Genomic DNA, 20,674 nt, shown 5'->3' with positions numbered 1-20,674 from the left:
TCCAGGAAGTACAGTCAGAGAAACAGGATGCCTGAGACATGTCCTCAGTCACTTTGAAGGAACTCATGGTGGTTACTGGACTGAAGACTGGGCTACCTGATGTGTGTGTGTGTGTGTGTGTGTGAGAGAGAGAGAGAGAGAGAGAGAGAGAGAGGAGATTGGGTAGAGATGGAAGCAGAGTCACCAACGAAGAGGAAAGTGTCTGAGTTAAGAACCCAGGGAGTTCCAGCCTTTGATTCAGGATGGGTGATAGAATTTAGCAGGATGTGTGACTAAGTGTGAAATACATTTTGTGGACAAGAATAACTGTATGGCTATTTTACAAATGTTGAGAACAAAGCAAGTTTTAGTTCCTCTATATTTAAGTCACCTGTTCATTTGTCTGTCTTCCTTAGGGAATGATCTTGTGGAGCTAAAGGGCAGGGGGATGAGGAAGTGAGAAGAGATGGGACTGAAAAAGTAATTTGAAGCCAGATTGTGAAGGGTCTTGAATGACATGCTGAAAACTTTAGATTCTAATGTGATTGCCCATGGGGAAATATGTATGACTTCCTGGTCAGACACAGAAGAATCAAAACATCTTTAAGCTGGAAGATCTTTTAGGAATCATGTAACAACACTGAAAGAAGACATGGTATTTTTTCTTTTCTTTTAACTTACTATGATAGATCACATCCTGAAAATAAGAAAGTACACAAAATTCCATTCACATTTATATCTAACAAAATGTTAGAAATTATACCACTTACTCTTTGATTTAAAACCTATTTTTCCTTCAGCCCTGAAGTTTTGTGGCTCTATTATGGGTATGGTTCCTTTATTTTACGTTTATCAACATGTACACAATATGTTTCTTCAAAAGATATGGCATAAATTTTTTTCTTTTAGTTGAAAGAATAAGCCTTCTTTGTTCATATGTCTTTTTGTAAAATGAGTAACAACTTCCTTAATTTAACTTTTGAGAATATATGGAATTTTGTACATTAGAATATATTGACACCATTTAGGAACTTGGTAAAGGGCCACAAAAAATGATTACATTATTTAATGATAAATATAGTAATTATCTTGATTTGCGCATCACATATTGCACACAGGTACTGATATTCAACACTATACCCCATAGATATGTACAATCAATTGTTTCAATAAAAATAAATCAATTTAAATAAATAAATAAATAAAATTAAAAACAAGATAACTGGTTTTCTAGGGATAAAAATTTAAGACAATTTCTTTTTTTTTTTTTTTTTTTTTTTTCCTTTTTGTCTTTTTTTTTTACTGACCGGTAACGGGATCACAACCCTCGGTGTTGCACCCATACCACGCTCAGTCAGTGAGCAAGAACCGGTCTCCACATGGGATCCGAACCCTCGGTGGGAGCGCTGCCATGCTCCCAAGCGGCGCACTCTCCAGTGCGCCACTGGGCCGGCCCTTAAGACAATTTCTGAAGTTTAAAGAAATATTTAAGAATTTAGTATTTCATGGTCTTACTTATACTATACTCAGTACTCAGTTGGTGTGTAAAAGTGTTTTTATGAATAAATTCATACTGGTATCTATGAACTTTAAGTCCCTGTAAGAGTTAACTCTAGTTTTCATGACCAGTTTTACCTAAATTCAAATAAACTGTAAAGTATTTGACCATTTTAATGTGTGTCTAACCAAATTTCTTGGTGATGATTACGATAATGACAAAGAAAAAAATGTTGAAACAATTAACATAAAACAGATTAAACATAAATTATTAAGAACAGAAGAGACAACTAAATATTTTTAAAAGAAATCATTAAGTAAATTAAAGTATGCCAAATAAATCGAGTATAATGCAGTCTTGAAAATTATAATTATTAAGGCAAGAAACATGGAGAAATACATGTGGTAATGTGAAAAAAGTAGAATATTTTGCTTCTATATACAAAATGTATATGTAGGAAAATGACTAGAATGAATACATTAAACTGCTAAATCCTGGGTTAAGCAAAGAAAATGGTTTTACAAATTGTATTGTATAATTGAGAAAGTTAATTTACAGTTGTTTAGCTATAGGAGGCTCTCACTATAATTCCAACCTCAGAGTCTCCTTGGATGGTCCAGGTCCTTTGATGCTATCTCATTACCAGACTTTCCTCTGTAGATACATGATGAAGAGTCAGATACCACGCCAACTAAACTCATTTTACAACCACAGGGCATTTCATAAGTTAACATTTAAAATATTTTTTATTACCCTTAAGAAATGATGATAAATTAACACTAGAAATAGCAGTATCCAGATGATTAGAGACAGCGTGAAACATAACCTACCTAAACGCAAAGAGAAAAGCTAGAGTCATATCAGCATAAAAATTTGGGACTCCAGATTCCTCACTTGCTCTTATCTCAATGGGTTTTTCAAAAGGGTGTTTTTATGAACCAGTATGTATTCTTCTATGCCAAGACTAAGTCCACAACATTGCTTTGTGGGTTGCAAGGTTGGAGATGTCGTAAGAAAGCCATGGCTGTTCTCCAGTTTGATCCACTGCTCAACAGCTCATGGCTGATGGAAATTCTTCATGGTAAATAATTTCTTTGTCGTCACACCTCATCCGCCAAATATCTCCTGATCGTGGTAGTGTTGGTCTGCCTGTGAGAACACATAATACATACAGTCCTCAGTGGTCCACTGCCCACTTGCCAGTACCTGAAACTGTTGGCAAGAGATCAGAAATTTAAGACTCTTGACCTTATTTCTGTCTTGTCTGCAGCTTAAGGATAAAGAAGAAAGGCTGGTGAGACAGTCGTTATCTTTTGTTTATACCATTTATTTGTCATGCAGGGTAAAAATAAATTTTAAAAGAAAACATGCTAAGAAAGTAAATTTGTAGAATTTTCATACTGTGTGTGTATACAAACATATCTTGAGGACCGAAACCAGCTTATTATGTGGCCATTTTACATAAATTATATTCAAATATATATGTATGCATTTATATATTCATATATTTTATAATATATATAATAGATATTTCTGTTAACAAAATCAATTTGTTTTACTTTTAATTCTATTTCACTTTCTTTGTGACTTTCCATGCGATATCGATATGCTCTGCCTTTTGAATTGTCTGTTTCCCCGTAGTTTCCAGTTTCCACCTTCATTCCACTTCTCTACTTGAAATGTTACCAGGGAGAAGCAAAAAGAAAAATTGGAGGGAGGATTGGGGTGAAAAGAAGGCAGAGGGAGGAAGACTGCTGAGGAGGAAAAAAAAAAGATTTAAATGAGAATTAGAATGAATGTTTCACTTGTTGGCTTTTAGCACAATTACCATACCTTAGGAAATATGCAGGGAATAGTTAATTATGATTAAATGGGTCCCTTTTAGAGGTGGTGGTAGGCCTAGGGATCTGACTGTCAGAGCTGTGAAAGATGTTGAATTGGAAGGCTGGTCTGTGTCAGGCCGTAGATGGTCTGCTGGGGTGAGCCAGACAGAGAAAAGATAGCTGGGTTAGAGTAGCCTCAGACAAGGGAGCTATGTATAGCATTTGCATGCTTTTCCTGCAAAGGGGTTTTAATCCAAAGAAAGAAGGAGATTTCAGTATTGTCAGTCAGGCTTTGTTTGGGGCGAAGAGCAGAAGGAAATCAGCTGAAGGGGCCTTTCTCAAAGCCTTGGTCTCAGCCTTGAGGTTGTCCTAGTAAAGTTATGTTCTTGAGGATTGTTTGCACACTATTGTCTGTTTGAAGATCTTCTAAACCCAAAGGGCTCAAAATATCCCTCTTTGCCAGCACAAAAGAAGGGAATTTGTGTGGTAAAAATGACTTGTGTTGCAAACTGAACCCAAGCACCCTTTGTTCTTGAGCAAAATACTCTGGAGTTCCAAGGTTGTCTTTTAGAGCTGGACAGAGTGAGTCATACCATCAAAGTGTTCGCAGGCTCGAAAACAAGGCAAAACCAACCTACACTTGAGTCTTTCTTTGTCAGCTCAAAGGAGGCCTTAATGTACTTCCCCAAAAAGATGGCTCAAAAAAATATGGCAGATAAAAAAGTTTCTGATTGGCATGGATCATTTTTGCCCCACTTCCTAACAGAATTTTCTGAGATTGAAGTGCTTATGACTAAAGGTAAGGCAAATTATTTGTACTACTAAGCAGTTCAAGTCTTCTCATCACCCAACCAGCCTTATATTTATCTGGCAACTTGAGCTTCTGATTTTGGTCTGTGGCTAATTTTAAAAACTTTCTTCTCTTCTAAAATATGATGTGGTATGTAGTATGGAATGGTTTGCTCTTAACCATAGGTGTTTCTAACAATCTACACATATATAATGAGGAGTGTGTATCTGCCATACCTGCTTATATAATTAACCATCCGTATATTTATGGGTCAGAAATCAGGACTTGTTTCAACTTCACTAGTTGGTTTGAGCCTAAATGCCCATAATCCCTATTCAGGAAAGTATGTACTAAAAACACAGAGTCTGAGTTTAAAAAAATAGCAATCTACCTGTTTGCAAGGATAATACAGGCCATTGTAAGTGCCTTTTAAATTTATGATCTTCCACATGGAGGATAATGCTTCAAAAAATGTGGTGGCTTTACACATTTTATACATAATTCGAAACAAAGTAAACATTACTTGGGACTGATCAGGTAGGATGTACAATAATACTTGACATTGGAAGATGGAAAAAAATATATGTAATTATATACAGCAACTAATTTAGCTTGAGTTTTTTTTTATTAAGTATATTGCTTTTTCAATATTTGATTTTGATTCTTTAGCTGGGTTTTTGGCTCATTTCAAAGCCTTTTTAGAAGACCCTATACAAATGCAAAATAAAAGTGATGCAATATCTGTTTGTCTAAGAGTCTAAAAGACAAGGAAATGTCTAAGTTTCAAAATAAAGGCAAAACTTGTAACATGTAAAAAGAAAGAGGAAGATTACTTTGAAATTCACACAAGCCTGCTTCTGAGAGAAAAGTTATGGCCTCTTCACTGATGGAACAATTAGGAAATCTTTTGTCAGGATAATCGTATTTTGGGGCTTCCACTGATGTTATAATGCTAGTGGTATGGATCATGGGTGAGGTTGGAAGTGAAGACATTGGCAATGGCCAGATAAGAGCTTTCTGAAGTTATAAATGAGTGGACAAAGTGGTGCTTGCTACTTTCCTAAATACATTATTCTTTTTTATGGTTGAGATGCTTGTCTCTGATCTAAGTAAACTCTTCTTTGCTGGAAGTGGTGCATTTCTTTCTCCTGCTTTGCATTTTTCCCTGTGAGAAGCGTGTCTGAATTGGGGGGACCTGAATATACCTCTTTGTTGCTGAGCTTGTCAAGCACAGCGCTACGATCTCTTTCCCACCAGGAAGGTCAAGCCGCTGGGGGCCAATCTGTTTTCTGAAATGAACCCTACTGTCTGTCACTGGTGTCTGACAGATTGAAACAGTTGTCTGTATTACTGTGCGTTCAATGCTGGGTAAATGTCTCACTTTCTGGAAAAAAAAAGTAATATATATATAGGCTACACTGAAAAAGTAAAAATTTTTTAAAAGACTGTACTTCGGATGTTAATGTTTATCTAAAAGGTAAATTTAATTAACTTTCTAAGAACGTATTTACAGATTCAAGAAGTTAACTGTGTGCACTGTATGTATGTACACACACACACACACACACTCTCACACAAATGTATACACTCACCCCAAGATAAGCCTTCACTTATGAGTTCTACTTCTAAAGACTTGCATTGTGTTTTTTGTTTCTTTTTTAAAAACTGGAGTAATAAAATTATGAAGTATGGAACTGTTTCAATAGGAGAATTGTAGAAGTAAGAGTCGTTTGTTCACTTAGCTTTCAGTTTCATGTATTTTGATGAGAGGTATGTATAAAGCCTGAAGAAATATGTACTGTGCTGAGCCTCACTTCAATACTCTCCAGATAATTGAGCTAATTAAATCTTTACCAACATTAACACAACTACGGCATTCCTTGGACAGTGGATAATTATTGCATGAACATGGCAAGCTTAAACTAAACAGATGAAAATAGAGTTCTGTGGAATGGGTATTGAGTTTATTCTTTATTCATCTTTTGATAAGGTTTAATTAAAACTGCCTCTCTCCATTGTGGTGAGAATGAATGTGCTTGTTTTCTTAGTGAAAGGCAAATTATTCACTTCAGCCATGGTTCAATAATCAAAGCCTTTGCAAAGTTTTGGGTTATAGTGTAGCTATGGGGATATAATTGCTGCAATTCTGTATGAGGGCTTTATCTTTTTTTATTACTTTCTTTTATTTATTTTTGTAGAAAGAAATTTATAAAAGCCCATTTTGTGATTTGCTGTGGAAGTACATATGTTTGAAGCCTTGCTGTAAATTTACTGTGGCTAGACTTTTTTAAAGGTATATTTCTTAGAGTCTCTTACTAAAATGAAGGGTGAAAAGAGACACACATGTAAATGGATGGCATCTGAGATGGATTTTTTAGGTTAAAGAAAATTCAGTAAAACCTGTGGCTGTCACTGGATTGACATAGTGAGTCAACACTCCTAGGGGTGGAAATGTAGTAGACATTGAGAATTCTTTCAGCAAACATATATTTGCTTCCTCTCTTACTTTTTTTAAATCCACCAGAAATATTTTCTGTGTTGTTCTTTTAAAGGGAGTGGGGTTTTTTCTCTTACGTTGGTGATAATTTTGTAGCATGAATAGAATTTACATATATAAATGACAACTCATCATTGAATTTATTGTCATGGCTGTACTGTGATTTCTTTTCCTTTCTTCTTTTTTTTTTTAGATAAAATAAGAGATTACGAGGATATAGGATATTTTATGGAACCAAGGATGAAAATAAAACTGGGCCTTGGGCAAAAACTGGAAGGAGGGACTCAGCACAAATATGAAGGGTCCTTTTCCACTCTTTTTTTTTTTTTTTTTTTTTTTTTGCATTGATTTTGGCTTTCCCTGCTGCTCTGGTCCATGTGATGGAAACCAGGTTGACTTGTCCTATGATTTGTCATAAGAAGACCAGACATCGCTCTAGGTCAGCATTCCCCATTCCCTACAAAGGGAATCTGCCCTTCTTAGATCAAGTGAATCAGCCCTACATCCAAATTCTAGTGCCTCCACGTACCAAATTTAACTGCATGTCTTGTTCATCATTTCCTTTGGCGGGGGGTGGGGTGTGGGATGCAGACAGGAGCAAGCGTTTCTTCATCTGTAGAACTATTTTGAGGATTAAATGATTGAATGCAGTGTTTTTTAACTCCCCTAATGAATAATGATATCAATCAAGTGGACTGGAAATCGTGTTTCTTAAGTGGAATAGACTAAATGGGAAAGAAAAATGTCTGAGATGATCATGTGTAATTAAGAATAAGTATTGTTTCACAAAGTTTTTTGTTTCAGCTATGTGTGTGTGCACATACGACTGGACCTATGCTGCATGGCTTAATAAAATGAGCTTTTTACAGTGAGTTGTGGCCAAAACAAGTTTCAAAGCAGTCACATCCCCTTCAAGGTTTCTCTTGGGAGGCAGGGGGAAAGGAGTCTCCAACCCCTTCACTCTCCCATCAAAGTAACTCCGCTTTAATCTGCTTTATACTCTACATTTCCACCTAAGATATTTTTTTAAACAAAGGATATGGTGGCCAACAGTTTGAATGAATGATTTCCCAGGTTCCTTCTTGGGAGTTTTAGCACTAAATACCGGAGCCATTGGGACCAGAGCAGGCATTATTTTGGTTTTCTGCATTAGGGAGGGATTGGGAAAATATACAGTACTTGGTCTTCCTTGCTTCTTTCCTCCTTTCCTCCTTTCCTTCCTTCCTTCCTTTCTTCCTTCCTTCCTTCCTGCCTTCCTTCCTTCCTGCCTTCCTTCCTTCCTGCCTTCCTGCCTTCCTTCCTTCCTGCCTGCCTGCCTTCCTGCCTGCCTGCCTTCCTGCCTTCTTTCCTGCCTTCCTGCCTTCCTGCCTTCCTGCCTTCCTGCCTTCCTGCCTTCCTGCCTTCCTGCCTTCTTGCCTTCCTGCCTTCCTTCCTGCCTGCCTGCCTGCCTGCCTGCCTGCCTTCCCTCCTTTCTACATTTCTTCTTTTCAAGTTGAAATGCAGTTTTCCTGCTTAATCCTGTAAAAAATACTCTGACACTTAGCATATAACCCGGGCAACACTAAATCTGAATGGACTTTACACAGCCTTACAATTTAAAAAGAGAGACAAGCAGTGAATCCTCTCCCTGCACTTTTTCCTGTTCTTTTCTTTAAAGAAGGATGAAAGGCAGAAGTGAGCAACGGTGACATGAGGGAGTAGGATCAGGGCAGCCCCTCACATGCTCGAATAAGGTTCACGGAGAATTGAGGATCATGGGAAAGGCCATCTCTTCAGTAGAAGTAAATAGTAAGAAAACAAAGACTAAATAAGAAAACAAGCTGGCTTCCCTGAAAGTGTGTTTTATATGACTTCCTTTGGAAAACTGAAATAAATTTAGCATTATTTTTTCTGCCCCTGACATTGTTTGAGGGGATCTATGTGACATAGACTATCCTGAATCCAGGGCCTCATGTTAAACTCTTTTATTTAAATATGAGTTCTGTTGTGCCTGTTTGCAAAAAGATGTGAAGTGGTTATGGACTTCCTTTATTCTGACCTTATTAGTGAACCTTTTATTAGCCATTCATTACATTAACATCAGTCCTATTCTGTGACCTGGGCTAAGCCTCAACCTTTCCAAACCTCAGTTTTCCCATCTATAAATCAGGAATAGGAATAGTGCCTAATTTGTCGCTTGTGAAGATTAGATGGGAAGATAAATGTGAAGTATTCTGTGCAGTGCTTGTTTGGTCCATAACAAGTGCTTAGGAACTGTTATGGATCCCAAGTTTCATGAAGCATATGACAAACAAAAGGCAGATTTATTTGAGACTTTACAATAACTAATTTGGGTTTTTTTTTCCCATTTTCTTTACCAAAAAAGAAAAAAGCTAGACAACCTTACAATGCAACCTATTATTTAGTACAAATTGTATATAACCATTGGAGAAGGAAGAGCAAATTGGGGATTGGTCTGGCATTAGTTTTGAAGGGGATGAAGAAAAGGGATTGGTGGAAATTGAGGAAATCTATGCAAGAGATTTTTTTTATATCAGCAAAAAGCACCAGCGTAGGATTGAATGTGTTGCATGCAAGGGATGGCAAGAATTTACTTGAGCAAAGCAAAGAAAGTAATAAAGCGGAAGCAGTCATTGAGGATTATTTCAGTTTCATGGTCCTCAATAGGCGGCCATTTCAAAGAAATTGTCAGTGTAGTCTTGTGGTTGGAATGTGAGGAGATAGACAAGAGAATAATGAAAATTGCCTCTACTTTGTGAGACTAGCAGATTGCCAGATGGCACCTTCATTGGTGTCCTCAAAGAACTCAGAAGGAATAAGCAGTAAGTGAAGATAATTAGGCCAACTCTGGGGATGTGAAGTAGAAGTGTTCTTAAGTTTAGTTGGTACATCAACAAAGAGAGAGAAATTAAAAACAGAACAGAAGATTTGGGAGCCTCCAGCATGATAGGGCTCTGATGGGACACACATAAAGATTCAAAATGTGGGTCACTGTTACTGAACTGTGGGTAGGAGTCAGCACAGTCAAGAAAGGAAGGTCAGAAAAATAGACAGACATAAGTTGCAGGTGCATCGCAGTTACCATATTCTCCATGACACCGAGCCAGTGCATTCCAACCTACAATCATGTTATCTGTCTCTTATTTTCCAAAACATGTGTGAAGGCTGTAACCTGGAAACCTTTAACAGATACTGCTCAGATACCTAGCATTTGCCTAAACCAGTGTTTTTAAATCTTTAAGATAATAGTAAACTTTTAAAACTATATAGTTTTTATATAAAAGTACAGATTTTTCTACATCTCATTTAAAAAGGTGGGGGGATGAAGCCTCTCTGGACATTAGAGTAGTAGCTGCCTTCTCTAGAAAAGGCTGCCATCTGAGGTGTGCCACAGTCCCTGCCACTCCTTCCTGTCTCCCTGCCACTGAGGCCGAGAAACAGTTGCTATTTACCTTCTCCTTCTCACTGTTGTTTTTCGTATGGTAGAGGAAAAGAAAACAAAGCATTTTTTTGTAACCATTTCTGTATCGTAAATGTCAAATGTAAAAATAGCCCAAAGGAGTCTCTTGTTGGGAGAAGAATCGGCCAGAGCATATTTCTTTATATAAATAATCTAGCCCACTTCACTCACTTAAGTTACCTTCTTGGCCCTTACTGAGCTTCTGTCTTAGAATCTTTCCTAACCGTTTGGCAGTTAATCAGGTTTATTATTATATATGTTTACCTTCCATTCCCAAAGGCACCATAAAGCTTCTTGAGGTAAAGTTGGTCTGTTTCATAACATCTCACACAATGTTGTACACAAAGTGAAATATTCGCATGTAGTTGCTGGGGAACCAGGAGCAAAGAGAAAAGAATGTAACAAACTTCCAAAGAAGAAAATCTTCATGGAAATAAATGGCCCAAATGAATGAGAGCCAGAAGACAAATCAGGAAATATTTATTAAATACCAACAAATCATGGAGATAGCACATGGTCCCTGTTGTCAAGCAGTTTACAATACAGTGGATGATATGGAATACAGATGGTTAGCTCAAAGTAAAATGTAAAAAGTACTATTCTACAAGTATAAATAAAATGCAATGAAAACAGAGCAGGGACAGACCTCATGGAGTCAGGGAATGCCTCATGGAGAGGATCTCTGCGCTAAAGCTTGAAGAGTGGGTGGGATATTTGTAGTCAGAGATGCGTTCCAGAAAGGGGTATCAAAAGGCACAGAGAGGCTAGAATGTCCAGGATGTGTTTGAAATTGGACAAGAAATGTAGTAACCTCAACAACAGATTGCGTGAGTGGGTACATGAGTCCAAATGACCAAAGAGAGTGTGAACAAAGACCATTTGCTGCAGTGTCAGAACAAGCACAAGCTACTTTTTCCCTAAACTTTTCTCTTTGCCTCTTATTTCTAGAGAATTCTGCCATGTCATAAAGCACAATAATAATGTTAATGATAGTAATAGTGGAAACATCTCACTTATTGTGTGCTTACTGTGTGCCAGACACCATGTTAAGCACTTTACCCAAATAATCTCATTTAATACCCACAGCACCCCTCTAATGTAGGCGTTTTTATCCCCATTTCACAGAGGAGGAGACTGAGACACGAGCTGTTCCTTCATTTCCCTGGTGTCTCACAGCTAAGAAATGGTGGAGCTGCATTTGTAAACTAGTAATGTGTCGTCTCATTGCACTTATCTCTGGTCTTTTTATTCTGACTTCTGACAAGTCTGCTTTATTTTAGATGTTTCAATCATAATCAGTCTAAGCCTATGCAATTATTTAGTTGCTAATGTCTAGAGGAACTTTGGCTACCTCTAGAGATAAAATTAGAGATTCAAGGACTGCAGTGCCCCCAAAACCCTGTCCAAATTGAGTTAATTAATCTGTAACTTGAACACCCTAAAGGCCCTATTTAAATACAATTTCACTGTTAGTGAGAAGCTGCAGGAACCTTGATTAAAACTGAGTGCAGTTGAAATAAAAAGTGTAAATCTGAAAGTCTAAAACGCTCATCATGAGAATGTGGCAGAAATGTCATTGTTTCAGTTGGTTCTTCAAATACATGTCACAGTTGGTTTTTAGTAAGATGATAATGTTCCATGTAAATTTCATGAAGACACGATTGGTCTGAAAACATCTGAAATTTCTATATAAACATTTGTTTTTTAAGAAAACACATGCTTAAGATGCTCTCATGATGGGCCATATTTGGATAGTGTTGTCATTTCATAAGTATTTCTTTCAGGATCAGAAATGCAGTAGGTGCAGTCATATTCGGCTGCAGCTTTATTCTCCAACTGGTTTTAGTTGATTTGGGCAGCTCTTCCCTGTTTGTCAGTATAAGAGAGACGTGACACAGGTAACAGTAGTCATTTCTTTTGAGGGTGCATTGTTTGAGCCACAGCTGTACTATCATAGTATTTTTCGGCATGGTCTAATAGTAAAATTAGTTTGTATTCCTTAAAGTACTAACCATTTGAAGCAGGAATTCCAGAACAGCCTGATGCCTGGAGCAAGTCCACAAAAAGGGGTAATCCACTGACAGATATTTGAGGACTATAAAAAAAAGTTATTAGAAGTAAACAATGTGAAGAATCAAAGATAAAACATGCGAGGGAGAGATGAATAAAAGGAAAACATAAGCTATTTCTAGCAGTTCATTTCTAACATCAGACTTTTAGGTTGTGTCTTTATAGTTAGATAGGTATTAGGGATAGAGGGGCAGGGAAAAAGGAAAAAAAGAATAAGAAAAGAAAAGAAGAGAGACTATTTCTTCCTAAAGATTTGAACACTGAGATAGATGGTACTAATCTTTTATTTTCACCTTTTCATTATTACTGAACTGACTGCTGAAGCTTGTATGAGGAAAGCCATAGGTGTGTGCTGCTCAGATATCGAGTACTCTTAAAAACAAAAAGGATTGGTACTCAGGTTTCCTAAGGAAAACACTAACTGAATGAGACAGAGGGAAGGATAACGTATTCTCTTCAATGTTTTAAGATATCCTATTGATGTTGATAGCCGATCTATGTGAAGACCTGTTCCAACTGAGCAATCTCACTGTGATCCGTATAGTGCCTTGTTTCTTGAGACACACCTTTTTAGAGGGCTGAAATTTAAATTAATAAACCAGCCAGGGCTGCATGCCGACATGACTTGAAAGTTAACTGGAATTTATTGATCTGCAGTCTACAAGCTGTTCTTCGCCGCACTGCACATGAGAAAGACAGTCTTTAAAGTCGCCAAAATTTTTTTTAATTACCTCAAAAAAGATATTTTACATCTTTAGACAGTACTGTTGTTTGACTGGAACCTTCTCCCCTCCACCCCTCCACCCCCTTCCCCCAAATTGGGTCATTAGTGACTAGTGTTGACAACTGATGGCTAATGTAACATTCATAATCCATGCTCGATTTTCTGCATTAATGGAGGGGAACGGAAGAAATGGCTCGAGAGGCCGGCCACTCTTCAGCCCCTGTCTGTAAGGAAGTTCAGCAAGTGGGCATGACTGGCTACCTTGATGATAATGTCAGAAGGTGGAGATGTCCTCCTCATTTCCTTTATTAACCTGTTAAGGATCTAGCCTCTCTGAATTTCCCAAACTCCTTAAGCCTTTCTCACTAGACGCTTTCTCCTGAATCCAAGTCTTTCCTATCACGTGTCCTAAAAGAGCCTTTTGAACTTCAGAGGAGTTTGCCTGCCTTTACTGTTCAGACAATGAATACAAATATATCTATCCTATTTGTGTCCTTCACAATTTTACAAACTCTGCCAGTTGTGCCTCTCAACTTCTGTTTTTCCATGCCGAACAGCTTCCATTTTCTGTCTTCTTCTGTTTGCCCCTATTTTTCTTTGATTACACACACACGCGTCAGTGAAGTTCTTCATTTCCCTCCACTTTTGAATATTTTATTTCTCCAATTTCACTGGACTTTTCTAATCATGTATCTTGCAGAACATAGTGATCAAACTTGTACAAATTCAGTGGGTGCAGACAAGCCAGTTTGGTACAAAGGTAAAAGAATCATCTGCTTATCGGTTTTCAGGTCCCCAATAGCTCCACCTTCACCAGCTCCTCTCTCTCTCTCTCTCTCTCACACACACACACACACACACACACACACACACACACACACACACACACACACACACACACACCCCTGTACATAGATCTACCTGTGCTTTGAGATTTGCTTTTATTTTTGGGGTGTGCTCTCTCTCTCTTCAAGATAATTTTTAATATTAAAATTCAGCTAATGCCAGCTACTAGCTACTTTTAACACTTCTCTGATGGAAAATGTTGGTTCTACTCATTATCTCCCATCTTTAATCAAGTTCCATCTCCATAAAAAACACTCTCCCCAGTGCCATGTTAACTCTGTTTATATGAACTGCCTTTGATGTAGAACCTTGTCAAAGGCTTTTTGAAACTTTAAATAAATTATGTGCCCTGCTTATTTACCCTCTCAAATAACTCAAAATGATTGGCGAGCCATGCCCTCTCTCCATATAAACAGTGTTGCCTTTCCCTTAACAGATTATGTTTGCTTATGTGATAATTATCTTACACTTTATTATAGATTCTACCAACTTGCCATATATGAAATGAGGCTATGAATCCCAGAATCCAAATGAACCTCTTTTGTTCCTGTAAAAATCTGGATAGGCGCATAAATAATCCAGGATAGCAGCTGTGAAATTATTTCTCTTTTGGTTTGTGATAATAGGTTGAATGTTTGTCCCCTCCAAAGCTCATGTGGAAGATTGATCCCCAATGTGGCAGTGTTGAAAGGTGGGGCCTTTAAGAGGTGATTGGGTCATGAGGACTGTGCTCTCATGAATGGATTCATCCATTCATGGAGTAATGGGTTAATGCTTTAATGCATTGTCATGGGTGTGGACTGGAGGCTTTTTAAGGATGACAAGTGAGCACATTAACAAGTGCTCTTGCCTCCCCCTCCTGGCCATGTGATACGTTGCATTGCTGTGGGACTCTAGAGAGTTTCCACCAAGAAGGCCCTCACCACATGTGACCCTGCACCTTGGACTTCCCAGCCACCAAAATGTAAGAAATAAAATTTTTCCTACAAATTACCAGGTTTCAGGCATTCTGTTACAAGCAACAGAAAGAAGGATAATCTGTGATAGCTTTAGCTTTTTCTTCTCATCCGTGTTTCTAATTGTATTTAACCTTAAAATTAGCATATTTAACATTAAAATCATCATCAGGTAATTAGTCAAGAAGTAAAAAGAGACCTAGGGTTAAAAGTTTATATATCTATATCTATCTGTCCACACACACATATAAGCGTACACTGACATGCACATATATAATCAATATCTATCTCTGGTTCTGAGCAACTATGAATGATAAAATTAAGTTGTATAACATGAAATAAAAATTTATTTTAAAGGAGAATTCCCAAATCAGATAAGGATGTATATATAACTACATTTTACTCACACAGGAATCCTCCATTTCCGGTCCCTTTAATAAGATATGATGGTAGCTTCTTTGGTGGATATGAAGTTTATGAGGTAAAATCACTGGTGAGTTAGGGTAGAAAGTGGAGTGCACCCTGTAAGTGCAGCCCTGCCTGTCCTGGATGTTTAAGCTATACAGTCAAGTGAGCCCTAGTGCCCACCCTTAAAACCATTGCATTCTTATAGTGGAGTCCAACAGCAGTCACTGAGTCCGTTCAGAGGACTGTGGTCAGGCACACCCAGGAGTCCCTTGGGAGCACTGAAGAGGGGTGTGTAAATAAGGCTGCTGGTGGGATGCCTTCCTCAGGAGTGTTATTTTATTCTTTCCATTTCTTCATATCAGTACAGGTCAACAAATGTTTATTCAGTTCTTGCTCTGTATTAGGCATTGTGGGAGAAAAGATACAGCTACCGCCTGTAAGGGGCTTGCAGACTAACAGCAGCAGTTGTCGAAATTTTATATGAAAATATGACACACCATATGTGAAAATTTATGATTGGAGAGATTGTGTCCTATATTGGAGATCTAGTGATTTTATAGCACTCAGGGTAGACCATTCATCTTAGCTTATTATTAATGATAATATTCATTACTCTTATTTTTGCCATAAAACAACTTTGCTGTCTTAAAAATCATTACAAGAATATAAGCAAAAGGGCCATTTCAAGATACTGAGTAAATGGCCCTCAAAGAAGGGAAGTAGTAATAGATATAATATGTTATTTAGGTGGGAAGAAAAGTTGAAAAGAGCTTCATTTCAAAACATACCTTCCCTTTTCTGAACATGCTATTCACATTGGAAACTTCTTCAAGAAAAAGCACCACTTTCAGTACATGTTTTAATGCTCCATGTTCCTTTCTTTTTGACTTCCCCCCACTTCCCACCAACTTGCTTGAGACCCCCATCCTCCCGTGCAGGCGGACATAGGATTCCAAGTGTGGGGCAAACTGCTGACCAACTGCAAATGACATTCTAATAGTTTTTTTAGCAGTTCAAGCTTTCTCAGTTAGCATGTAGCTAACACATAAAATGTTAGTACTCCTTAAAAAGAACATATGTTACAATCTCAATGCCTTGTCAAACACACTCTAATCTGTTAGCAATTTTAGGCTGACAAAAGCTTGTTTTGGGCCACATATCTGTCTCTTCAGTTCTATCCACTATATATCCTGTGCAAGTTCAAAGCACAGTGATGACATCAAATAGCACACGTCTTGGTTTTATTAGCTAGCTCTAAACTGCTCTATATGAGCACACTAACTATTTCACCATATGGGATTAAATATGCCATATGGGTGTGTTCCGGTCACCCTGGCACATTGATTCTATTCCACTCCGTTTTCCCCCTCTCTTTCTTGACCCTATGCATCCAGATCTATAATGGGGGAAAATTGATTGACTCGGAGAGTAGGGGATTGTAGTGTAGTGATTTCACGCTCAGTTGTTGGCTAACAAGGGACCATAGTTTTTATTTAGTGAAGCCTGGTGGCAGTAGATGAAGAATTGTGTAGGGCCCAGCTGCCACGGTTACAGAGCAGGCAGCTTAAAGGGCTTCGGGGTTCTGAGCGTGAGGGGAATTGTCTCTTCCCAGCAGGTAAGGGATAGATCTAGACAGAGTCTGTTGTGTTCAAGATGCTGACTGGCCTGTCCAATTCATAAATCCAAAAAATTACAACATCCTCTGATCAGGAGGAAGTGGAAGGGACATTTAGTGGTGCACTTAACCCTTTTAATGCCAGGATGTAACACCTCCTGTTTACTGCCTATTTATAAGGGGTCAGTTTGTGTTTAAAGCATTTTTTAAATGTAATTCTCCTTTCCAAGTCTCTTTAAATTAAAATATATTAGATCAACTAATTATCTATTAAGTAAAATCTAGTCAGTCAACCATTTACTTTTGCTGCTCTCGTGTATTTACAGTATTTTTCAAACAATTGCTGTTTTTTTTTTCTTCTTGGTCTAAAAGAACTAGAAAGGCCTAAGGTTTATGTGCTGATTGTGTGAGTGTGCACACACGTGTGTGTGAGCACACATGCACACACATGTATGAGATCACTACTAGATTTATACAACTTTTTAAACATTTAAACTTTAAAATATAAACTTTAGTATATAATGATTTTTGGTAAGTCACATGGCCTGGTGAATTTGGCCCTTACTCCATCTATGACAAGTATTTTGCTAAGTCAATAAATGTTCTGAAAGAAACACAAAGGATAATGTTTGTCCTTTAAATAAAACTGTTTTCAAGCATGTTACAATTACTGTTAATATGCTAAGTCTAAGAGAGCCCCTGAAGGACCTCTACTTGGTCCATCTCTACTTGATGAAATTTCTGTGTGTATTTAAAGGTACTACAGTTGTATCTCTAAAGTATTAGAACATAGATTTGATTCAGGTATATCTTTCAAGCTGTTAATTCAAATTAATTAGGTTTTACTATCATAAACATAAGATTTATATTTCTTCATTATTTGCGTTAGTAACACATAAGGCATTTTTTAATTCTGTTTGTGTGAAGAACTATCTCTCTGCTGAAAGATACAGAAGTTGTTATTATTACATCCTATTTAATGCCCACAGTGTCCCAAGGTTGTAAGTCCCATGAAGCAGACATAATTTATTCCTAAAGCTGGAGTTCCCTTGTGGAGACTTCTCCATGTGTTTCTGCTTGAATATTCAGCCTCTTTCTGTCACCCCCTCATGGCCACACCCAGTCTCTAGGCTGTCTCATAGACTGAGAACTCAAAGTCCCAGTTCCAAAAGTGAGTCTGGTTTGCTAACAGGTACAAATCCAGCGACAGCATGCACATCACAGAAGACTTTCATTTCAGATCATATCCTTGATACAGAATAGCCCTTATTATTATTCAAATCCAGATAACTATGAATCCAGTCATGCTCTCATTCATGCAAAACATAACTTCACCTGGTGAAAGCCTGAGGGAAGGTGGTCAGCCCTATGAAGTGGGGCAGGGTTGCATCTGAATCCTTCGAACTTCAGAGTTATGATGGGGTTCCATCTAAACCCATACCTTTTTTTATTTCCTGATTTTTGTTTCTCTGGTTGATTTCTTAACGATGCTATTTTAAATAATGTTTACCATGCTTTTACAGCAATCTAAACAAAAACCGATTTTGAATGACTTCCCTTTTAGAGTTCTGCATGTGGTTCCGAAAGGGCACTTTTGTTCATTATCCCATAGATGCAGAAGAGGAATAGCACTTCCCTTTTCTCCGCATGTTCTCCCTTTGATCCAAGTTCATGCCTGGATGGATGACGGAATCCACTAGCAGCTAAATATCTACATTTCATGGTTGCTAAGATAGAGAGAGGAATCTTAGTTTTGTCCACTTATGATGTAATGTCATGGCCCATCAAGCTCAGAAAAGTGAAGTATCCTAAGGAAATGGAAATTAGGGCCAACATGAGATGGAACAGTCCTTGCATTATGCAGACCCAGTTGGAATTATACCCTGCATTATATAAAACCAAACCTGTGTATTTGGGATTATGGTCTTTTTAAGTACAACCAATGGATTTGGTTGGCTCTATAAACCAGTCATACTTTCCTCATGTGGTTACAACTTCTCCAAAACCCCACAGAAAAATTATAGCTCCCTATTTAGACACTATTCATACAATGTTGTGTCTTTTGAATAATGATATTATCTTTTGGTCTCCATAGATACATAGCAACTTAAGAATAATTTAGAATTTAGTGGGAAAAAGTACCAATTAGAATTACCATTTGAGAATCACAATCAGTAAAAATTCTTTCTCCTCCTCCTTCACCTATTTTATCACTAAATCAAAATCTTGTAATATAGGGAATTAATATAAGTATTTCATTATATTACATTTTCAGGTTTACTTGTATGTGTCTCTTAGATTTCTGTCAAAACTAAATGGATTTAGGACATAATCTTTAGCATTAACATTCATTTAATTCATTTTATTTATCTAATCATTTCTGGTACTGTGTTGTATTCCACACATAAGTCATGTGAAAGTTGCTTCAAGGATTTTCCTCAAACAACTAATACTTATTTTACATAAAGATTAACCTATGAGCTCTAATCTGTAATTGATTCAACAAATATTTATTGAGTAACTACTATGTGCTATGTGCTAGGGTTATAAAACTTAATTATATATATTGCTGCATTAAGGAACTGCCAATTGAGCAAGAGACATACACATAAATATATCAGGTAAATATAGGAGGGAAGTGCTGTAGTCCAAGTGTGAAAAATGTGATGTAGGAGACAGAGTAAAGCAACTAAAGCCAGCATGTTAATATTAAAACTGCAGCACATAAATGTGGGAAGCATTATTAATACCACTTGCCTGGTTTGCCTATGGTAATGATTACCTTTTGTCATAACTGTACAGATCCACAGATTGAAAGCCATTTTTTACACATGTCAAAATTAGAAAGAAGCACCAAACAGTTTATAAATAAATCTAAGTTATGCTCTAAGAATCCAAGGGAGGGATCGATCTGTATCAGTGAGATGTGAGGGACAGAGTTGTGCTCTGAGCAGCCATTGAGTAAGGAAAGCATAGCAAGGTCAGTCTGGCTGGGGCCAGAGATTCTCCTGGAAAGACACAGAAGGTGGAGTTGATGAACCAACAAGAAGCTCTAGACAAAGAAACTTGAATTCTAGGTGGAAAAACTTTCAGCCTAATGAGGTAGACAATTAAGTTTTATTGTTGTGTCCTTGAGTGAGAGAATGACACTGTGAAAGTAGTGGTATTTGAATTTTATGTTTTAAATAACATTTATCTGTAGCATACTAATATTGAAGCAACGTAGAGATAAAAGAGATATAGACTCAATATGGCCAGAGACCAGCATCTAAAGTGATAAATACTCTTCAGTTGATTGGGGTCAGACAAATGTTCAACACCAAGGGCCACTTTTAAGACAAAACAAAACAAAACAAAACAAAACCACCTCAAATATAAATGAATAGAATTAGTGATGACAAAATTAAAATAAATAAATAAATAAATAACATTTGTCATAGGAGTAGATTCTGATTACAATGTATCATATGTCCATTGTAAAATTATGGAAAAGCATGGAAGTAAATCTCTTAGAGCCCCAATACCTCAGAAATAATTATGGTTAACACTTTGGTGTATATCTTTCCAGGTTTGGGGGTTTTTGTTTTGTTTTGGTTTTGATCTTTTTTTTTTCTTTTTTACAAAATTGGATTCACACTTTACATAATTTTATGATCTGCTTTTTTTTCTCAGTAAATCTTGAACATTTTCTCATGTCATCAAATATTCTTCTGCAGTGTCATTCTTAGTGGTATATATTCCTTCATATGAATGTGCCACCATTATATTTAACCATTGAACATTAAAATTGCTTCCAATTTTGAATTCTTATGATTCATATTGAAATGAAGATCCCTGTATATAAATCTTTCCATACATTACTAATTATTTTCTTGAGATAAATTTCCAGAAATTTTGACTCAAAGTAAATTTTGAGACAACAGGCTTGGATAATTAAAGTTGTTGGTACATATTGCCACATTTACAACACGCTATTTTAGAAAAATGAAGTGGATGTAGTGTGCAGCA

This window comes from Galeopterus variegatus, unplaced genomic scaffold (genome assembly GCF_000696425.1).
Source record: "Galeopterus variegatus unplaced genomic scaffold, G_variegatus-3.0.2 Scaffold1924, whole genome shotgun sequence".
Classification (NCBI taxonomy): domain Eukaryota; kingdom Metazoa; phylum Chordata; class Mammalia; order Dermoptera; family Cynocephalidae; genus Galeopterus; species Galeopterus variegatus.
The sequence above is the reverse complement of the archived record's forward strand: the minus strand, read 5'-3'. Positions refer to the sequence as shown.